This window comes from Vidua macroura, chromosome 1 (assembly GCF_024509145.1).
Source record: "Vidua macroura isolate BioBank_ID:100142 chromosome 1, ASM2450914v1, whole genome shotgun sequence".
Lineage (NCBI taxonomy): Eukaryota > Metazoa > Chordata > Aves > Passeriformes > Viduidae > Vidua > Vidua macroura.
The window spans coordinates 36,029,789-36,054,156 of NC_071571.1; the positions used below are offsets into that span (position 1 = coordinate 36,029,789).

Genomic DNA, 24,368 nt, shown 5'->3' on the forward strand with positions numbered 1-24,368 from the left:
TTTAAGAGTACTCTTGGCAATGTTGCTCCTGTGAGACATTCAGATTGCAGTAACAACACACTTTCCTCCCCCTCTCATTTTCATTCAGCTAGTGAATGCAGGCAATTTCCACCACTCTTCATTCCAGCTGGACTTCCGAAAGGTCTTGTACCTGAGCCTTCACTGATTACAATACACCTGGTGAAAAAATGCTCTACATTATTTCCCCAGGAATACCACTAGCTACTGTTAAGGCAGTAATACCATCCTGGGCTTTCCTGCATTTATTTCCCATAATTCAACTAATTTCCCAGTTTCTTGTTTTTCAGTTCAGTATATATTTGGATCTCAGGGTCTCTAAAAATTTCAGGATAAAATCATTCCTTTCAACCATTTTCCTTGCACATGAAGCAACCTTCTCTAGGAATAAAAGCGTTCTTCTATATTCCTCTTCTGGATGAATCTCAGACTACAGAACCAGTTTCTACAGGAAAATATTTCAAGCATCGAGTTTCATCACTTTCTAAATCACTTATTTGCACTTTCTTTCCCTACCACACGTAACTTGCATACGGATATATATGCACACAAAATAGTGTGTGCACCAAGATAGTGCAGCACAGATACTACTCCTCCCCTGAATAAAGATAAAAAAGCAAAATATTAAAAATGCTTAACAGAAGAATGTTTGGCAAAAATCTCATTTTGAGATACAATACAGAAACAAAAGCTCACATATTAGCTCCTTAAGCAGTACCTCTGACAATCCCCACCTTTGGGATTCAGGTTTGCACCGAGGCTTATTTAGTGGTGTTGCACAAATTGATCAGCTTTCATGGGGACAACTGTTGCATCACACCACCCCTCAGAATCACTCCTAGCTCTTTGCAAGTGTCAACTCATACTGAATGCTTCAGAGCATCTTTTCAGCAACACAGACTACAGTATCACCTTTATCAACGGGAATCAAAGGGAGTATTTATCTCTGTTGAATACAGTAAATACTACAGCCTAAAGTTGCTGAATGCTACGTCTGCTCTCCCACACATCTTGTCAACCAAAGCAGAGTTTTCTATGACAAGATTTTTTTTTTTTTTGGTACACCAGACAGAGATCTCTCAAAAGCCAATCAGAAATCATGAAACAAATTCACAACAAAAACTAAGTTATAGCCAAAAGCCTTACTACCTTCTGTTTCAAACACAAGGAACATTCCTATAATTCGGCATCATCTAGCATTGACAGATGGAAGCACATACCTACAAAAATCATAGCCTTCCCAGAAAAGTGAATGAGAGAGAACTTCCCCATATAAAAATTCTAGTCATATTAATGAGTATGAATAAATAGGGATATAGTATTAAAGCCAGTCATCCTAAGAAATATTGCTGGGTTGGAAAGTACCTTGATATTTATTAATGAGGGTAGGAAAAAATGTACAGAAAAAATTGCATGAAATACAAATGCTTATCATAATACAAACAATATCATCTTTACTACAATTGGATTTGTGAAAATGAAACATTTATATATATGTGTATGTATACACATACATTTTTTTTAGATCAGAGACATTTATTTTTTCTCAAGTGTTTAATGTGATAGTGCTCATAATAATGAGAAAACTCTGAAATATGAATCAGCTTGGGTAAAACCAAGATATAAAAAAGTGGGAAAGCCTGCTATGTTTCCTAGCTATTCAGCTATTCAGAGAGTCTCATACTGGAATAATCAAGTTTTAACAGAACACAAACTTCCATGTTTTGTTCATACAATAAAAAAGCAATTACAGAAATATTTGAAAGCCAAAATATCTTAAGAGCATTATTTCTTGTATCTTTTGACTCAGAAGGCTTTATCATTTCCATCTAAAGGTCTCACATTTCATCCCTATCTTTATCCTTTATCTTACCAGGATTCTAACCAGAAGAGCAATCATGCAGAGGAGGTTGAATGACAACTTCAGCATCATTAATGATCCACATGTTTAGCCACAGGTCCAGAGAACTAGATGGCCACACCAGAACAAGAATATCCAAGCCTAAATATATCTGAACAGTAATGAATACAGACCAAAACAAATGGCACTGCTAGGACCCACAGGGTTAATATACAGTATTTAATATATAAACAAAGTGATGTTATAATTTCTTTCACAAACTCTTCCTAATTCTTTTTTATTGTTATTCGTTGATGCCTAAATAGTAGCAGAGATTCCTGGAAGGTCTGGTTCTGATTGTGTTAGGTTGTGGTTTTCAAAAGCAAAGCAGCTGCTCTGTAATTTCTTTCAGAATCTGGAAAAAAGGTCACTAGGCCAAGGAATAACAGAGAATGAACATGAATGAACCACTGGTTACTGGCAGGAAAGGAGTTTCACTATCATCTGTGGCCAAATAAAATTTCAGTAGCTATGTATTCTTACTGAAGCAAAATCATAGGGTCTCATAATACTTGCGGAAATGCACTTGATACATATATCTACCCTACGTCCAACTAAAAGGATGGCTGAACTACAAGAATGGCAGATGTATTGCTCCCTCCCAACATCACAAAACTAATGGATGGTTACTATTTTGAGCTGGAATTACAATTTTGCCATTATTATTTTATTAACGTTGGCAACAGTAAGAGCACCAGGGTACAATGACCACAGGTTTTTACCTTCAACTGACAGAGCAGAAAAACCCGGACATTTCCACCAAAGCCAAAACCCATGCAAGTGCACAACTGTGCTACTTCCTTAAAATAACCAGAGCAGAAATGGCATGGTGGTATTCTAACAGGTGTGGGCTCAGATGTTATGTTACTCTTGTTCCATTATAAAGTAGCAATAAAAGAAATATCTTCCAGGGGAAAAGAATCATCAGTATGTGCTGCCTGCTCATGAAAATATGTAAGTCTAGCAAAGAAAATGCAACAATACATCACAGAAAAATGGTGGCTCAAACAGGCTTTGAAGTTATCACCATTATCAGCTTGAGACTGAATATTGAAGTTTCCAAAGTAGTTTTTTTCCTGAAAATTTAAGATACACAGCTAGAACCATTTCACTCCTTTTTATACTATTTCCTTTTGTCCCTGTGAGATCTGACTCTTCCAATGTGAATGAATACATGTGCAGTGAAGGATTAACACATCACTGATTTTTTTTTTCTTTTTTAAATAATTCTGTGTAAGCAAAAAAATTTATTGGTATAAAGTAGGATTTATGGTAATATATTTCCTCTTCAAGACATAAATAACATTTCTTAATAGTTTTCTGTAATTCATTTTCTTACAGTACCACATTCTCATACATTTACTAGCGTAATGCATCTGCTAGAATAGCAATTGCCTACCCTGAACACTGTTTTAAGAAGTCTTCAATACTAACAATCCAATCTGCTAAAATCTTCTTCCACAATTCATTGTCTACATCTTGCAGCCCTTTACCTTCCTACAGCATATGCTGGATTTTACAAAAGGGAAAAAAAAATCAAATTTATGAAACAGAAACATACAAGGTTTCAAAGAATATGAAAGCTATGAAACTAGAAAAGTAAAATGTTATACTGAAATAATTATATGAAAATTTACAGAAGGCTACAGGTCTTTATTTTTCAACATTTCCCTTACTTCATGTTATATTGCCTTCATTTTCTGAGAAGTTAACTTTTCAGTCTCTGGTGGTGATAATTAGAAAACGAACTGCACATATGTCTGTTTTTTTAATGTGGACAGAAATTATGTAATTATTCAAATTATATCAGAATTTATATTCAGAAAATTGGTTGTCAGTCAGAAGTGTCTTCTTTATAAAATGACAAAATGACTCCACTAAGAGCAGATGAATTCTAACATGAACATCCACTTATAAAATTCTCTCTTCTGTTAACACATTCTCAACATTTTAGTTGTCTCTGCTGGAGTACCTTCTACTAGAAAGTCTTAGGATTTCTTTTTCTACTGCAGAGGATTTAAGAGAAATAAAGATACCAAAGTAAAGAGCAGGCTATGTGAGAACATAAAATATTTACATTTTAAAATTTCCCGCCTAATACAATATCAATACGCAGAGAAAATTGTTTTGCATATATTTAATGCCAGTTACCTCAAATACTCCCCAGGATTCTCATGATACAACCGATTCCGTTGGCAGAGCCTTTTTGAGGAACCTTCTTCCAGGTGTTCAGTGGACAGCAGAAGAGGGGAGAGAAACACCCACAAATACAGGTGATATTCAGAAGGCCTAACTAAGCTAGAAGTTATTTTTCTAGTGTTATCCATGTAGCAGCTGCATAAATGTTCCAAATACAGACACACACATATACATGCACATATAAAAGTTATTGTCAGTGTATAAGTTACTACTATCCTGAGACTGAAATAATTTATGTAACATCTGTTTTCATATTTTTTCTAATTTTTTCTAATTAACATGCATATTTAACACATAAATGCTCAGACCACCTATTTTTCTGCTGGCTTTTTTCCCTTTCCTAAGTCATGTGTTCCTGTGGGGTGCTCAGTATAGATGAAGCATTAAATTTGTTTGGAGAAATAGCAGGTGCATAGCAAAGAAACTAGTTCAGACTATCTAAAAGAAGAAAGTATCCTAAGAAAATAATAATAAAAAAAACAAATTACAATGGCTTACAATGTAAAAATAAAGGGACTTGCCAAAAAACTCTAGTCTTCTACTCACAAATCAAAAGTGGAATGTCACTGACCCCCCCACCCCTGCCCAACATATATAAAAGTCTCTCAACTTTCAGGATTTCTACTTTCAGCTTGTACTAAAAAGCAGGGAGTAAAACTCGGAGCCTGTGCAAATAAAATTTTAGTGATATAAGATGTCACAGCTGTGGGTTTTTTTTCCTTTCTCATTGTCAATACTTAAAATATTCACTTGACCCAAAATGGTTCAAAGCACTGAAAGTCAACTGTATCAGAAACAGATTAAAAAACACAGCAAATGTTGCTATTACACTGTGCTCTTCACATAATACCAAACTGTTAAAGTTAAGTTCAAAATCTAAAACCTTGAGAAGCCAATAAATTCAGAGGAGTGGAAATAATTTATCCCATTACATTTACAGGACTGAACAGAAAAAAAGTGAAGGTTTACACAGCCGAGATCTTCCTTAGTAGGCCTGAGAACTGTAAAGATGTTTTAGTCCATCTTCCTCCTCCCATCTTACCACAAATCTAAAATGAAGAGCAATAAAAGCACACACCATCCTTTCTACATATACTCTACATTAACACTGTTTGCTCTACATCATGTACATTCATGAAGTTAAAAAGCCATAATGCAATTCAAAACACAAGAGGTGGGAAGGGAAGGTCTTCACTGTTTTGCTATTTATGACAGAAGTCTACTCATCCCTACAGACAGCATGGCCATCCTGTTCAAGCCTAAACTGACCCATTTTTGTCCTCCTGGGTCTGAAAGGCTTGCATGCCTAGAAGTCAGATGTTCCTGAGCTCATCCCTCCTTAGCCACTAGGAAGAGAGGCACATACTCATTGTTTGCTAACTCACTAGTAAGAAATGATCACTACCTATCACCATTAGCTTTAACTATCTTATCTCAGCACCTTCTCTCTTCAGGTTTCATGAGACGCAAAGTTAGGAAGACAGCCACAGTACCCCACTGACTGGCAGGTGATCCAACAAGGAGACCACAAAATGCTGAGCCTTCCACTTTTAAGCAACCTGTTCTTGAACTGATGGGAACGGCACTACAGTTAACAGTAAGAGGCATTTGTCTTTCTTGTTAGCCCCTTCGCAACTTCAGACACGTACATATTTTAAAACAGTAACCTTCTCAATTGCTGTGAAAAGGAACAATCAGTCTTTATGTTCCCAGATCAGAAGCTGGACATGTTAAAATACTTCTGAAAACTCTTACACAATAACCAGCTTCTAGGTGAAATTGTAATCCTCTCAGAGTACAACAAAAATTAGGAATATGAACTCTCCATTCATACCTGAAGAGCAATTTGACACATTTTAATATCACAACTAAATAAAGTGCACCTGATGAATATATAAATACTGCAATCTCTTGACTACAGTTATTACAGGTGGGGTAGACTTCAATGCAACTGAAACCTGGGTCTTTGCCAGTATTTACATGAAGAGCTTAGCAGCATACATTCTGTGAGCAAAGTAGGACATTTAATACAGCCAAAATCTCTGCAATGCTCATATTTCCTCAGCATTCTGTTCGTATCATCCAAACTGAAGCACTCTTCAGCTCTTTTGAGCTTTCTACGCATCTTCCTTTACCTTTGCATGTCTTTAACACAAAAAAATATTTAGCAGTTTGAATACTTACAAATGTAGATTTGTAAGAAGTGTGAACAGGGATTGATTAATGCATCAAAATCCAACATTAATTCTCAATCTTCCCCCAGTTAGAAAGCACCTCCTTGCTGGAAATTCCTCATTTAGCTGGTCAGATTGCTTCTTTAGTGAATAGCTTCTTCACCAATACTGAAGGCCTTGTTCCTCCTTTCCAATCATGCCCTTCTCACTTTGGGGAAAGGCTTGACTTGTACTTTAGATTTTAACAGTAAATTCTGAAGTAAAATTCATTAGCTTTGATAATATCTGAGTTATTCTACTGCTAACATGAATTCATCTTAATTCTTTCAGGTGACCCAACACTCACAGTTCCTATTATACTTATCTTTAATATTAATCTGTGTATTAACTAAAAAGATATACTGACAGCTTCCTAGAAACCTCGCTGAATTTTCCCTTTGCCAATTCTAGCAGGCCAGGGACACAAGATGACCAAAAAATGGAAATGCAAAATGCATCCCAAAAATGCATTGCTAATAAGAGAGGATGGGGTCAACATGAAGTCCTTAAATACATATCTGCAACACCTCTTGTACATAACTTTGTTTTTAAGTACTTGTCACTCTCACTGAGCACTCTGCAGTGCAGAACAGAAATCTGACTACTACACCCTATAGGTATAAGCACTGTGATAACCCTTGCATAAACTAATATAGCTACATTTCAGAAACACAGTTTTCATCGACCAGGAATCAAGTCCAAACCAACAATTTGTATCTTATTAAAAAATTTCTATCAATTTTGCTCAGTTTTCTCTGTCAGTTACATTTATAACCCTCAGGTTAGAGATTTGAGGATAATGGCATTAAAAAAAAGGCTGAAAAACCTTTGGTTTTGCTGGCATTAGCATTGACAAATGCTCAACAAACCAGTAGATTAATTTACCTAGTGAAGACTGCCTTTGGAACTTACTGGGAAAGGTGGTTAAAATAGTCATGGAAGTTTTTTCTATGGAAATAAGCTCACATATATGCTCACAAATTATGGGACCAATCTACAAAATATTTTGCACATATACACATACAAAACATCTGTAAAGTGAAATTACATTTCCAAAGTGTATCAGCTGGGTGAGTGCCCATCAAGATTCAAGAATATCAGGCTAAAAGGCAAGCTACCTCAATTATATCCAGTATATCAATAAAAAGCTATCATCCCATCTATTTACCACTTCTTCATGAAACTGTGGACCACAAAAGCACCCATTACAGAAAGAAGTACCACTACATATTATGCTTCATCAAGACTTGACTTTTGGTCGCTGCAATTGGGTATATTAGGTTAGCAAGTGGATACGTAAAAGCTGTGCATTCAATGCATGACTTCTTGGCCAGGGAATCAAAGAGATTCACCTGTATAAAGATAAGAGAACCTGCTTGGAAAAGGTTTGCACGTTTTCAGCTCTTAAAGTGTCATTAGCATCTTTTTAGCATGTTTGAAGCAGTCTTGGATACACAAATAAAAAGGAGCCCTGAACAAAATGTTTACCCTTCAACTACAGTACTTTAGAACACCTGCTAGAAGAGTGCTAAAGGTATTAAAATCAGTAGAGGGAAAACCACTCCCTTTAAAGACTGTCTTTATTGTGTTCTATCTTCTCTCTATGGTCACCTGAACTTCTAGACTTGCAAGAAGTGCCTTTTGATTCACAGACACCTAACCCTGCTTATGCATCCTTGAACATTATTCTCTTTGAGGAACACATCTCTTCCTGCTGTGGACACTAAAATTACTGTAAGCATCACAGTTTCTCTGGTGACTCTAAATCCTTCATCACAGCCACGCCCAATGGGAGATTTTCTGCCTTCATCAGCAAACCAGAATCCCACTAAATGTAAGACATGTAAAATTCACCTATTCACGTGGACAATGGATGAAAACATTGAGTAGGAGAACCTGCTTCTTCAAAAAATCAGAAGAGAAACACATTACAATCACACCTTATCTAGAAAGATGGGGAATAGGTCTGCAGCTTTGAATGTTCAGCCCTTTCAGTTGTGAAGGCAGGAGAAAGATCATAAAAAACTTGATACTGGTAGAAAGTTATGCAAACTCTGTGTGATGCCATATTCACATAGGAAGAATGACCTGTACTGAGCTCACTACTGTCAGATAGCTGATGGATGAACTCCCTAGCACTGTCAGATTGTTTTGTTTTCCTAAATGCTACTTTTCAAAATTAATTGAAAGCATTAATTAATTAATGCTTCTGATATACTAAATATATTCAACTTTAACAAATTGATAACAGTTTGTTTTCTACTTGCTGTGTTTTTGAAGCACATCAAGAAAGAAGTAATAAAACCTTTGAATGTACATGGGAATGATCTCTTCCTCTGCCAGCTTTTAAGGAAAGGTAGATGAAATTACCATCTCATCCATAAAGCCAAGATAAAATGGAGCACTGTGGCCATCTTGATCACAATGCCATGAAGAAAATACCACTGCTGATTTGTTCAAAACCTCTGAAACATTTATCAAAATATGATCACATACTGTGAGAGAATACATGCATATGAGTTACTGACTAGCAGAAGTTGGAAAAAAAACACAAACACATGCAATCAGGTAGTGTGAATGATCATCTATTTTAAGAGATACTGTCAAGAGCCTTGTTGACTGACATGCCTTTCATAGCACCCCCCCCCCATATGACATAAATACTTTAATAGGAGACTATTTACTTTTTTGTGTTCTGTCCCATCTTATAAATACTCCACATGGTAAGGGGAGTTACTAATTCAGCCCAGCCTCTTGAGGAGCCAAGTTAAGTCTGTTTACATTAAGAGACTGACTTTGTAAGCTGCAGGTCCCCAAAAAGCATATAGAAAGCTAGCATTTTTACAATGATTTACTGAAAGCAGCAGCTCGTTTTAATAAAACCATCCCAAAACATAAAATTGATTGAACCAACTGCTGTGCAGGGCATACAGAACAGCTGATCAAAATCATTCAAGATTTTTATTCCTAGAATATCTCCAGAGCTTGTAGAGTTTTTCCTACTTTATTATGTCAGTTCTGATACACAACTCACTTAGGCAAGCAGAAAAATTAAGGCTGACTGATATTCTGATATTTTTAACCAAAAATTTGGATAAACTCAAAATCATCTCCTGTGTGAAAAACCAAAATGAAAGCCAAATATATGTGATAATCACCAGCAGTTTTCATTATGTAAAGACTATTATCTTCCCAATTATCCCTCTTCAAATAATATAATGTCTTGATTAATTGTATCCCAAAGAGGTCCACAACACCTCATACAGATTAGTCAAAATGACACATTTCTTCCATTTCAAAAGGTTTTAAAGGATAGATTTATAATAGCATTACAACACAGACACACAAATATATATATATAAAAATATATAAATATATATATACATATATATAATTGTGCTTTAAAAAGACAGGAAAAGATGAAAACTTTTTCCCAACTCCAAAGATATCATTGCTAACTTTACTTTCTTTGCATAAAATATCACCCAGAAGAGTTTATCTACTTAGCTATTTTGTTGAGCACAACAAAAATTTCACCTTTTTAGAGTGTGCTGCATGAAGCTTTTCCTGCCTTTTATATAGTAAAGTAATTTTATGGTATTGTGTCACAATGAAGGACAAAGATAAGCCAACTGTTTAGATTCCTCTCCTTTATGTTGTGGCTTTGATCACTAACAATGCTGCATGAACAGCCAACAGAAGGCTGACATTTCATAAAATATGCAGTGATAAAAACTAATACTGTAGCATCTGGGAGCGATATATAAAATGCTGAAATACACCTAATAACTGTGATCTTAAATTACAAGTTACTAAAAGCTAAATAAGCAGCATACCTAAAAGAAGGATTAAGAGAGGATTTTTGTGCTTCTGCTCCTAAAAACAAATTTAAAAAAAAATTAATCCATGATATGCTATCTATTATTCTTAACAATTCCTCTGGTTCACTTGTATCTTAAAAGCAGCCTTGTAGAAGAGTGCTTTTTTTGCCATATCATTAGGTATCAGCAGAAGCCAAACACATTATAAGCCTTCTTCGTGCTATATTAATGCTCTAATGCTTTGTGAAGTCCCCTTTATTGTCTCTTTAAAAATATCAATTACACAAAATACACATAAAACCTGATGAGTGATTCTTCACTGTTATGTAAAAAAGCAGAAGCTCTGTGATGACAAAAATAAGTAAGAATCCTTCCAATAATCTGCATAAATTAAGTAAATCTCGGAGTAGAAATTACATTCTTTTAATTTATTTACCTTAAGAACATTAAGAACCTACAAGACAGGCCACATAAAATGGAGGATTACATCCTAGAAAGCAGTGAATCCCTAAAGAACTTACAAGTCATTGTAAATAACCAAATGCTTTTTTTGCTCTTACTATGTTGCTGTAGCTAAGAAGCTAAAAACAATCCCTGGGTGCATTACAGGGAAATATATGGTAGTACTAAGGACCTGAAATTATCTGCACATATGGCATCACTGGAATGCTATAAGTAGGCCTGGTATCTTTAATTCAAAAGGAACTTGAAAATAAAAGGGCCAAAAAAGGAGTTAAAAGAATTACAGTTAGGAAATCCTTCTTTTTATTATGTGTGTGAGACAGACAAAAAATCAGTATATTTAGTTTATTTATATTAAGATTAGAGGTGATTTGATGGACATCTATAGCTTAGTACATGTGGAGAAGGTGCAATAGCCAATAACTATCTAATCAAGAATAGAAAAGGATAGTACGACAGAATTACAGAAAAACATCAGAGAAATTCCGTCTAGAAATACCATGTCTTAATTATTACATCAGGTTAGACAGTGACATAATTTTTTTTTTAATACTAAATATCAAGCTACAGGTGAAGTAATGATTTGTATTTTTTTTTTTAATGATTAATACTTTACCTTGATTTATACCAAAGATGGAATGGATAAACATGAAAATGATCTCTCCTGCATAGAAACCAGCTTAATATTGAAGAAACTGCAATACTCAATTAACTTTAAAAGAGTTTTATACAACATCTCTGTTCTCATTTATGATTCCATGGGTCATACTTTAATGCAATTACTCAACATAAAAATTACTTTATCTAATATAACATAAAAATAATTTTAGGAAAGGGTGCAAGTATATTATCTGTATTTACAAGAATACACCATGAAGAAACAAAGAATGACTTATATGGTGCAACAGGTTATGTAGCTACTTGTCATCCACCAGTGTAAGTAACATTAATATGAAGCTGAAACAACTGCTCCAAATAATTTGAATATAATGGTGCGACATTTGCTTATGGCACTAAAAAATGGGTAGGACTTCCTCAGCATAGTTATGAGATCTAGTAAAATACAAGGTCTAAATATCTCATTGTACCACGGAGTACATAATGAATTCAGCCTTTTAGTATTAGGCCCTCATTTAATAGCTGGGGAAAAGCAATCATGTATCAGATGAAAAAAGAATGCAAGAGAAAATCCAAATTTGGTGCCTAAAGAACTGTGAAGCATATTTTTGGTCTGAAAACATACTGAAATTAAAGTTTAAGTATGTGGGAGGCAATTGTCCTTGTGGTTATAATTAGTGTCCAAATTTAGGGACTTCAGTGCTTAATGCATACCCACCCGCCTGTTATTCTTATCATGGTTTTTTATGTCACTTGATGGAGATGAATACTCTTTTCCCACCTCATATTTACATCAAGGCTATTTAATTTCTTTAGGCTGCTATAATAAATAGGTTAAATGGCAGTGTCAACATCACTCTTCATCTCCCACTGGACAACGAATGGCATTATAAGACTGAAAATAGATGAAGGCATATTTACATTCATAATGTTCTTGACTATAAAATTTATGTAAATTATGATTTTTATATTTGCAAATACTATAATTTTCAGTTTCAATGAATACTTTACTACTCTTTCATCATTAACTTTCTGTGTACATTACATGGAGGGAAAAACTAATGAAAATAAAGAAACTGTGCTGTGATCAGAGAGATACAGGTCCTCTCTAAAAGTTAAAAAATGCTTTGTTCATTAACTGATCTTACCCCTGTACAGAGGAGGGTGCTGGACTACACCTGATTTCTCATTTGAAGTGTGTAAAACCCACAGAGGATTTTAAGCAGGTAATAACATAAACAGATTTTGCATTGATGGCTTGTATTTTAACCCCACCAAGATCTAACAACTGTATTGCTGAGGAAAATTAGTTTTTTCCCCCATCTGTATAAATATCATTTTTTCTATTCATTGAAAAATCACAATGGAAACACTAAGTTAATTACAGAACTGCATGTAAGGTTTGGAAACATATTTACAGATTTTACACAAGAATGAAAAACTCCAAAAGATCAAATTTCATTAACTAAGCTATTGCTCCACCAAATTGATAGAATTATTTTTAAATATCCTTAGAGTGGAAAAAAAACTTTTCAGTTAAGAAGAACATTAATCTCTCATACCTCTTGTGAGACATACACACACACACAGAAACACTGTGTATTTCTATACACACACCCTATCATGATTTTTCTGTGATGGTCAGCTAAGTATTTCCTTTAATTTTGTAACACGCAACTCTGACTCAAAAAATCTAGGCTTCCAGAATGAAAAACTGGCAAATCAAATTGGTCCAAATATTCTGACATATTTTTAAATGAGGAACTTTTTTTGTGTGTGTTTTGGTAAGAGCTAAGTGTGACATTTTCAGACTGCAAATGCAAACATATGAAATTAAACTACCACAGTCTCAGATACATATGTTATTTTTAAGGAGGTGATTCCTTGATACCTGAGAAGCACTATGAGAATGAAAAAATGCCACATGTTGTAAGGAAGCAAAATTGAGCATGTAAGATGAGTCGGATCAGTTCTGTGTATAATAAAATTGCTGGTTATATATGCTGCTTTTCAAGTTACTCAATATGTAATCATTAGAAGACAAAACTTGAAATGCATGGACTGTGTATATATTCAAATGCATATATTTTAAAAACCAGTGCATTTTCTAGTCTCCCTTAGCTTTGTGCCTTGTAATAAAAATGGATCTATAAGGACTTCAAGATTCTGTTCCAGTTTCACAAGTGGAGGAAGTATGGACTCAGACAATGGCCCAAACCATCAGTCTCTTCTTTTAAATATCACTTCCCTTTTCCCAGTTACTTGAACCAATTTATTTTTCTGTGTAAAGTACTAAATTTCCCAAGCTTCTGCTGAATGCCTGGCAATAGGGAAGTCAGTACCACTGCTACACCAGACCAAATTGTGGCTACCAAACAAGAAAACCTTTCTCTTAGCACCCTACAAATACTGTGAAAAGGGAAAGTTATTCTGTGGGACTTTTAACTCCAAAACCTTGAGGGATGTTAAGAAGACCTTCCCAAACTCAGAGCTAGTTTGTACAGGAAACAGAGAAAACAATCTGATGCCACTCCCTAGTACTTGCCACAGAGAAAAGACTGAAACCTCAATATTAATTATGAAACTTAAAATAGTCACAAGAAACAAGACGCAGGAAGCAATTTTAATGCTGACAAAGTCTTAAATGCAGCTTTTACTACAACTCTTCAAAGAAGTTTGCATGTGAAATCTGCATTGTCCCCTAATGATATATTCAAGAAAGGAATAACATCTCAAAAGTAGTGTCAGAAAAATTTTAAAAATTGCATTAGCCAAATTTTCTTTTCAAACAATCTAGGAGAATAAGGCATAAGATCCTTATGTAGAGTAAAAATGTAATGAATGAAGAACTTTCTTTTTACATGAAATAGTCCATCTCTTTAATGATGTTTATTACAGTATCTTTGGAATAAGAAAAATGTTTTGTATGGGAATATTTTAATATATAAATGTGTCTTTGCTAAAAACTAAACATTAAAGTAAAATAAAACCGTAATTATTTCCCCCTAAAATGCTACAAAACCATGCACGTTTCATAACTACAGTTTTCATTTACAGAAGTAACCACAATTCGATTCTACGCCTACATTTTATTAATAAAAGTGCATTTAATAAGTGAAATGAATCTAGAAACACAATTAGTCACTCACTATTTCTCTAGCTGGTCACTATTCACCTAGAGCAGTTTCACACTATAAAATGTTCTCAATTGCAGCACTAAATCATGGTTAGACATAACTAGATACTGATTCACAACTTAAACACTTTGCCATTTCCTTTGCTTTTGTCAAAACTTACTTTTCATGCAGCAAATGTTTCTAAAAATTTTGATGCCAAAATCCAGTTGAAGGTATTGGGTGACTTTTCCATTATAAAAACCAAACCAAATCAAAAATCCCCAACTCCAAAATATTCCACTAAATTCATATTCTTTTCAAGTAGCTATATTCGTACTGAGAAAACTCAGTAATAGTCTGTCAATTCAGGGAAGTACTCTGTTACTTCCTGTAAGTTAAATACTTTCCAAAGTCCGAGTCTAAAAGACCAAAAAGAAACTAAGTGCAATCTGTGCTTTCAGGAGCAATGTGTAATTAAAGTCTTCCAACCATTTACTCAGGAAGAAATACTGTTGCTTCTGGATGTTAAATTAATTAAAATCACTTTCCTGTCAGATGGTATGAGTGTTTCCAAGCAAGACTGTCTTGATCTACCGTGTTGGTACATTCTATGGGAAGAATACTTTCACATAAAAAGAAGAGCATTTTCTTCCTTTTCTATCCCTTACTCCTCTCTGCCAAATGACAGAGAATATTGATTTTTTTGTCCCTCAGATCCAGCTTGGATCCCACTATAAAGTACACTTCTGGATTTTAAAATAATCTAGATTAATATGCCAAAACAAGTTTAAAACATTTATAATATAGAGAAATTCTTGCACTTGATCTACAATTCCCTTGCAAAAGATGATAAATATTGCAAGTTTCAAGACACAGGTAACCTCTTCTATAACTCTCAGGCAGGCATGCTGCTTAACAACATTCAACTGCTTCTTGTAAATCTAGTTGAACCATTCATACCAGAATCCACTCTTACTACACTAATGCTTATGAGGAAAGATCTTAGAGGATCAGACACATAATATTGAGGAACCTACTGCAAAAGTTGGTGTCAAGATTTTAATTCTTTAAAAATTACAAATCTGTAGAAATTACACAAAGAAAGTTGCAAAGAAAATGTTTAATATGAAGTTATATAATGTACATCACTCAATGAAAGCTTGAACAAAACCAGATGAAGCTGCTCAGGAAGATCTGAGTTTTATGTAAGTTCCACATTAATTTATTCAAATATGACACAGTGCTGATAATATGCAATAACTGCATATTATATACCATGGCTTCTATCACCTTAGAGAAATGCATAAAGGTCTATATTTACTATATGTGTTTATTGAATAAAGAGCACTAAGCAATGTGTGGACGGTCTTAAATTACTAGGCAGTTGGTCATCACTGTCACTTTAATTTGGCTTTATTCATCTGCTTTCCAACAAATTACAAATGCTGGCCAGTCACAACAACTGAGAAATGCTGCTGCTTGCATTGCAGATCTGTCCCTAGTACAGGACTCCAACTGCACACGGCTGGCATTTACACTGGTACCTGTCAATATCCTTCAGTACATGTTTAGACATTTAAATCCATATAACTTAAAGAGCAAAACCCACTAAAATTCTGTGAACTTCCTTTAGGATTTGTCCTGGAAGCAAAGCATTCTCTAAGTCCCACAGAATTTCTTCAGGAGAAGCAGAGGGAGAGAAAAGAGAGCCAAGGATAGCCATGAAATAGCATCCCTTCCCTTCAAAGGAAATTGCAGACAATATTTTAGAAAATTTTTTTGTCCTTAAAACTTTACTGGAACATTAGAACAGCTCTAAACACATCAGAGACAACTGTCTGTGATTATCACATATATGGTAGGAAGATCACTTCAAGTACACCAAAACATCATTACAATCTTGGGTTTTTTTAACTATACACACCACTGGCAACCCAATTGTTTCTCCCCTCCATTGTTCACTTCATGCAAATTTTCTTAAGGCTGCCACTTTTAATCCTTTAAGAACAATTTAAACAAATCCATTTTAACAGATTCTGATCAGCATTTATGATCATCAACAAATTCTGATCAGCATTTATGATCATCACTTATCTCTTACTGAAAACAAAACCAAACCAAATGACAAATTAAAGTCTTTTGACTAGGTTCAATCAATACAACTTGTAACCACTGCAGTGTCTCTGAAAAAGTTTAAAAGTCAACAAAATGCAGAATAAACATTATAAAATGAAACTATGTAAGAGACATACATAATACTAATCAGGTAAAATAAAGGCAAGAAGCTGCTTTCCTTAAGTAGAATCACAGACTAGTTTGGGTTGGAAAGGACCTCTAAAGAACACCTAGTTCAGCCTCTTGTCATCGGCAGAGAGGTGGACATCTACTAGATTAGGTTGCTCAAAGTCCTATCCAACCTGGCCCTGAACACTTCCAAGGATGGGACATCTGCATTTCCCCGGGCAACCCATTTCCATGTCTCGACACCCTAATTGTTAAGAATGTCTTGCATAGATTTCATCTAAATCTAGCATCCTTTACTTAGAGGTGCCTAAATCCCTAGGGGCCCTGGTATAAAGTCTCTCTCCATTTTTGTTATAAAGCCCACTTTAAAGTACTGCAAGGCAGAAGTTAGTTCTTCCTTTGTACTGGCAAGGGTGGTTTCATGGTTAAAATGAAGATGAACTACAAAGCAAGCACCAAGTACAATGAAAAAGCTCTGCCAGAATCAGCTGGGCTCTGTCCACAGCCAATTCAGGCTTCAGAGTCATGCTGCCCCAATAGGAGGCTCAGGAGGGAAATGGGGAAACATGCCAAGGGCAGGGGTAAGGGCAAGGGAGATGCAGTGTACAAAGACCACTGCCAGAGGAAACTTGAACTAACAAGGATGTGAAGCAGTACCGAAATTGTCAGTTACATAAAGTAGGTAATCTAACACGGATCAAAGAGGAGAAACAAGAAGGATGTCTGAAGACAATGGGCTAATAACACACAGTACCACTAGTCCTCACCAGGAGAATCAGTTACTGACAATAAAGCTATGGTAATTACTAGTCTCGACTTTATATTATGTACCCTCAAGGGGAACTGATATAACCTGATTTTAGTGCTTTGCAAAATAACTCTCGATCCTGGACCTGTTCTTCCACTGTTTGAAACTGCATGTCCTGCAAGTTTTCTACATCTGAGAAAAAGTCCTTATCTTATGCATATCTTTCTCAAGCCCATCTCTGCAATACAGCCATAAATTAAACACAAGGAAATCGACCACCAACCCTGTAGGAACAGCAACAACAGAAACACTGCAATGAATTGGGTTGTTTGAATTGGTGTTGGATTTTTAAAATACTTATATGTTCTGTTCATACAGATGTGTGATGACCTCTATGAGCTGCATAACAGTGTAACAAATGGGTAATTCACTTGCTCCACAAAACACAGATTATTGTACTATTTAAGAAAAGATGCCATCTGTAATATAGTTGCAAATCACCAGGGCTTTTTAGACTAATAGATGGAGAAGTTTACTTAAATTTAAATTAACTGACAAATTATAACATGCCTGTTCCAGAGCCTGTAAGACAATACATAAAATCACGTAAAGATTTCTTCTTAGAAAGTACTGTATTTCAAATTATAAACAAATTATAAATTCCTGAAGTATTTAATTACATGAGATATTTCATCTGAAAAAGACCCAACATTCAATTTTCTTAATGCTTCATAACCCAGTTTGTAAAACAAAGACTTTAGAACCAGGCTGCAAGCCAACAGTTATCAACTATTATATGGGATTTAACTACTCCCTAAGTCAAAGGAACTATGTCTAAAGCTAGGTAGTATTTCAGTTTCTTTATAAATCACTTAAATAGTGAAACTTGTTTGACCAGTTTCAGTATTATGTCAACATAAAAATATCTGAAACCAAGAAATATTAAGTGAAACCAATCTCAGAGAACACTGGAAAAATTTCAAGCAGTGGGAACTACAGGAAAATTAATAACAAACATTTAAAATTTTTTTGTCTTCAGAAAAATTATCTGTCTTACATATAGGTTTAACAAATTAGAAATAATAAGTAAAGCACACTAAATGAGCATTATCTCTTTTCCACCAAAGAATTCTTAACATGATTTAATTTGTAGTCATAACAATCTACAGTATACCAGTTCTGAACTACTGTGCCAAGCTTACTATGAAGCAAGCACATAGATATATAATTTTAATAAGATTATAGACATCTGAAATACTAGGGCTCCTCAAATACATCGCTGTAGTGTTCTTTCCTAAATTAGCAATATGCATTGCTTTATTTAATGAAACTTCTATTTTCTTCTTTTCCTTTGAAGAGCTGTAAGAGGGAAAACAGCCACGGACAGAAGAGGGAAAATGGCCACGGACCAAACATCACTGTTCGGTAAACGGAGGATGGGAGAAGAAAAAATGGTGCATCTTGGCAGTCTATTTTACTCACAAAAATAAAATTAATTTTTCTTTCTTCCCTTCTCATTTTCCCTCATTAGCCAACAAGAAGCACCAGATGTACTCACTACATACGTACTACCTTACTGCATGGCTAAGAAAGTTAAGAGATGAAATAGAAGGTAAGAGCAGCAGCCACAACTTCAAGTTCCATCTCAAAGATCCAGACTTTCCTGTAGTTTTGCCTACCACTGAACAAGAACAACACCTCTTTAACAAAGGAAAGATATCTGGTAGGTTACGCGGAAACCTGTGCTGCCTGAAGTCTTCTTCATTAGCCTGAATGCTGCCTCCAACATTTGGAGTGATAGACAAGCAACGCTCACACTACTGAGCTTGGCTCAACTTGAAGGCACTATGAGGGAGAAGCCAAGTTTGTAAAAAACTTAAAGAAAGATCTCCTAGGTTTGTTCATGAGTATATAAAGCTTGTCTTACATTAAATGTAAATGAATTGACCAGAATATTCAAAAGCTTCTAAGGCAATTTTCAAGAACAGTTTTAACTAGTTTTTGAAAGACACGTATTCTCTAGTAATAGGAAAGACAGCTATTTTAATTAGTTTTTCTAAGCAACAAAATAAAAAGACATTCCTAGAATTATGTAGATCAGTAAAATGAGTTCATTATAATTACTTACTATAGTGCTATCGTGTAATTTTTTAATTTCACAAAGTTGTATGCAATGGAAAATGATCTTGATATAACCTACAAGAAGCAGTTTAAACACTTGGAAATGGTGAAATCATATAATCACACATGCACATACAAAAAGACTAAGCCACCAAAAGCACCACTCTCTACTTCTCAACTCTATTTGACAGTTCCAAAATCCAGGCACACATCCAGAAGAACTTTCTGCCCCACGTCTGGTCAGTAAAGAAATTGAGGTTAACCTTTAATTTTTAATGTCACCTGCAGCCAGTGACTGCTTTTTCTAATGCAAGTGACAGATAAACAGCAAAACACTCCCAAGATGATACACAAAGCACCACATACCATAAGTGCATTTTTATTTTTATACCAACTCAATTTCTCAAATGGATAACCAATGTTCCTACTAATTTACATTAAGAATTGAGTGAGGCATGAAAATTGTTCTGATGCATAGGCTCTATTTCTTTAATGTACTGCACAGTGTTCTGTACTTTATTGCAACACTGGAAAAAACTAACTACACTTAAAAGGTACAGAAACTACATATCCAAGCTCATATATGTCTTAAAAAATCACTTCAGAAAGGAGTTTTAAATTATCCAGAGAATAGGTAGGAAAAGTAACTAATTAAAGGCACTGATGGAAGTCAGTAAAAGAAAAAAAAAAGTACATATTAAAATGAGTTTACTGACCTTTAACTACTTGAACTAGTGTGTTTCTATAGACCAATACTAGAACTTTAAATCCACATTGCTAGGATTTCCAATTTTTAATTCCTTTATACAATTCAATACTATCACCTTAACATTTGCAAGGTAATTCCAAACTAAACAGAGGGAATATGGCAAATTGAGGTAATATAGTCTAGCTATTTAAGGCCAAATTGGCAAGTCTTTAACAGTAAACACTGTATCATTACTAAACACTGCCATGTTGTTAATGTTAAGGAGAGGTTTAAATTAGAAAGTGAATTGCCCCTTCAGGTCGGGACTTAGGGCATATTATGGGAGAAAGCAAAGAAAAGCTCCCACTGAAGTGGTTTGTGTTCCACCAGTTCTGTAGGAAGCAGACTGCAATACAGTTATCCGTCAGTTTTAAAACCAAATACTAACAGTCGCTATTTTCACTTGTCTTTTAAAATTTAATGCAGCAAACTGAGGAGAAAAGAACCTATGTTTGTAAAGTAAGATTTCTTTTGATACAGAAATGGTATGAAAATAGTTTTTGGACAACTGCAGGAAGCACATCACAAACATTTTTATAAATGTCAAATGTTTAACTATGACATTAATGAAAATGAGGCAAAGTCAGTTTGCTTTAAAAAGAAAAACCCAAAAAATTAACTCACGTAGTGGCAGGTGCTCAAACACAAAGGAGATAGTTGTCTTCAGAAGGATATTCTCCACACATTCAACAGGCAAATAGCAGTAGGATATGCCCCAGCCACCAGGAGCAATGAGAAAGCTGGAATGGCAGTCCTGGTACCAGACTTCTGGAACTGACCTTCAAATGGAGAACAAATATACTTAATGAAAAAAAAAAAAAATCATAAGAATAATTTGAGTTTTTTATTTGATCTAACAGGATTCAAGTTAAGGATTCAAGACATTCACTGCGTTTCTACTGGACATTTCAATATAACAAAAACAATAGTGACTGAAATTAGCTTAAGTATTTTCAAGTCAAGTACTGTATTTCACATAATCATGTATCAGGAGAGATAGAAACAACATGTAAAGTAAATTCATGTGGTTTAATTTATTTATTTCTAAGATGACAATAATGGCAGACAGACAACTCTAACAACTTAAGCATTATGGACACTTATTCAGTATTCAACCTGAAATTTTTATCGACGTGATTCTTGGCTATTTCTCAGCATTACTTAAATTTCTCCTCTTGTGAATGAACTTCTTAAAAACAGGTATCTTACAAATTTCTGTAATTTGGTATTTTAGATCTATTTTCTAGAAAGTTGTTCAATTATTATTGATAAAACCACAAGAGTTGTATAGGGTTCAACAGCACACTACAGCTGGTTACATACACACCAAAAATGCTGAAGGTTATGGTTCAAAGAAAAATTTAAGAAATGAAACATCAGTCATCGATCTCTTATTAACTCTCCTTCAAATGTTCAAATCACAAAAAATCACAAAAAAAAATTCAAACAAACCCTCTTCAAAATATGTTTATGCAGAATTTTTCAGCAACTGTGAGATAATTAAAGTCTATTCATGGCAGGATAAAATGATATTTTAAAATAATTCTTCCTGTTACAAATATGCAAAGCTAATAGTGTTGAATTGGAAACACCATCTTCCCTTTTTGAAAAGGTGGTACTTTACTGTTTCTATAGTGTTTTCAACAGGAAATTTGAGAACACAGTCATCTAGAAACATTTTTATGAAAGTCCTAAATGACACTGATCTTGCAGGTAAATACCCAAAAAGCTCCTAAAATCTGACCAATGTTATCAGACTACAGTGTAATCTGACACTATAATATTACAGTGTTGTAATATTTAGAAATATACCACAAAAAGCATACCCACTCGTAAAAAAAAATAGGGATTTCTTTTTTAAGAAATTAAATTATATGTAATTGTCTACTCTTGAATATATAAAACGGTTCCAATTGAATAGTGGGTTTAGGGTTTTTTTTGTAATTTGGATTGGCATTCTAATTACAACATACTAGCACATAAATGTATTTTTATTCTAGAGCATACTTTGAGTTATTAAGTCTGGCATTAAATTTTGTAACAAGATGTAATATATCTAATTCAAGAGGGCTTAGAGTATTCCTGTATTACTTATTAATATGTTAAGTGAATGTTTGGACAATTGATTTCAACTAGGTTTTGTGACTAAAACATGTGACAAAATATAGTTTTCAAATTACATAGTCCATTTGTCATAACTACTGTTCTTTCTAATTTCTATAGGTGCTAACAAATTAAACAAAAAAAGTCACACTGACTAACCATTTCAGAATTTAAAAGAAATTATCAGCATTAGCAAATGTATCCATTAAGCCACTAGCAAAACATCCTTTGCTGTTTGGCATTCCTGTTGTCTTCCTTTGCTTTTTGTACCCTCCCTCCTGCATTTCCACCCAAACTCTCCATGTGTGTATTTGCACAGGACTTACTACAGTGAGACCACAGTCTTGTACTGAAGCAACAATGAATAATGACAAATGCACTGCTTGAGTATCACAAGCCAACTCAGTCAAAGGTGGATCCAAGCAGTGACCCATTGGTTTAATAAAATCAATATATTTAAGACAGTAATGCTGTAAATTCTTACTGAAACAACAGAAACATCCCCAGCCAATGGTTTAAATAATATTCATGTAGCAAAATAAATAGAAAATATTATTCTGTGTAAGTTCTGAAAACAGAGGCGATGACAATGTATTTCACACCAGTTCAGCACAAAGTTTTTTGTGTGATTCATACAGTTTTGACAGTTTTTTCAACAAGTCAGACTGCAAAATGGTCTCTATGCCTGCACTGATATTTTCTGAGTTACAAACAAGTTGGATAGACTAGGGAGAATGGGAAAAGTATGATCTCCATTTGAGCATTTGGCCTAGGTGAAATCAAAAGATGGACTTACTGTGAATATGAAGAAAAGTATCTCAGAAAATGAAAAAAAAAATGAAGACATGAATAACTTACCAGAATAACTTATGAAACAGAATATTATCTTAAAATTTTTGTTACCATGACAAAAGATATAAAGATTATTTTTCTTGAAAAGTACGAAAAAGTAGCTTTTCAACATGACCTATTAGTAAGCACAAACAGAATCTGCCTGTATTTAGCAGAAGTGATGGCATCCTCATGTAGACACATCATTTTGAAGGATACCTACTAGACATTTCTGGAACCTACATGAGGACTGCATAAATCAATACCATTGCAAATGCAGACCATCTGTCAGATGTCTTGAACATCACTTAAGAAAACAGACTTCAGTATATGAATAAAGGTATTTCCTTACTTGCACAAATGCCTCCATTCCCACATACAGTGAGGAAAGCAGGAGTTCAGTATCATAAGCTAGTAGAAGGTTCCTAACAACTAGAATTACTCCAATGTTTAAAGGAGTAGGTATCAGGAAGCAAACATAGGTAATCTGTCTTAAACCTCTAAATGGAAGCTACTTTTTAAGGAAGCTACTTTTTCAAGTTAACAAAACAGGTACAATAGCACATACCTTTCAAAGAAGCATTTCTGCTTCCCATGGTCCACTATTCACACAACTGCTTGGAAGACTGAGAACATGAAAACATCCCAATGCTTTGCCGCTTGTTCTCAGTAAGCCCTACTTCACTCTCCTTTCAAAAGACATTAAACAAAAGGGCAGGAGGAGGAAAAGGGGATGGGAACAAAGAAAAGAAACGAGTCTAATTTTACTATTGTCTGTTCTTCCTCCCTCAATACTGTCTCCATTTAAAAAGAAATTACAGAACTAAGAATACATGTAGTAAACAAAACAAATTACCTTGATATTTCACTATTTTAGTAAATACATTTGATTAATTTCTCATCAAGATTCAATGGTATTTCGAAGATCTATGCTGAGGGATTCAAATCTGAATTCTTTTCACACAGTCTCTCTTTAAGTAAATAATTTTTAAATTAGACTTTACTTTCAAATAGCCATGTGCTGCATTTGTGACATCTGTCCATCATAATACAGAATTAAAACCCAAAAATACACTGACATTGACATCAAGATGCAATGAAAGTATTTTAAGAACAATTTCTTTTAAAACAGAATATGTGGAATGTTTAAAGTATGGAATTTGGTTACTGAAGAGAGTCTCACTTTTGCATTGCTTCTCAGGTATACATACACACAAAGAGCATTT

At 34.5% G+C, this 24,368-nt stretch overlaps 1 protein-coding gene across 6 annotated transcripts in view; it reads right to left on the bottom strand.

The window, feature by feature from the left end:
- The window catches only part of TBC1D5 (TBC1 domain family member 5), a 317,972-nt gene that overhangs the window by 226,159 nt on the left and 67,445 nt on the right, over positions 1-24,368 (bottom strand). For 5 of the 6 annotated variants that reach the window (XM_053978144.1, XM_053978285.1, XM_053978212.1 and 2 more), the window contains one exon: positions 20,833-20,987. The gene's annotated coding sequence lies outside the window, so the exon portion shown is untranslated. Of the gene's footprint in view, positions 1-19,467; positions 19,536-20,832; positions 20,988-24,368 lie in introns of all 6 variants that reach the window. The other variant, XM_053978522.1, reaches the window with a different exon arrangement.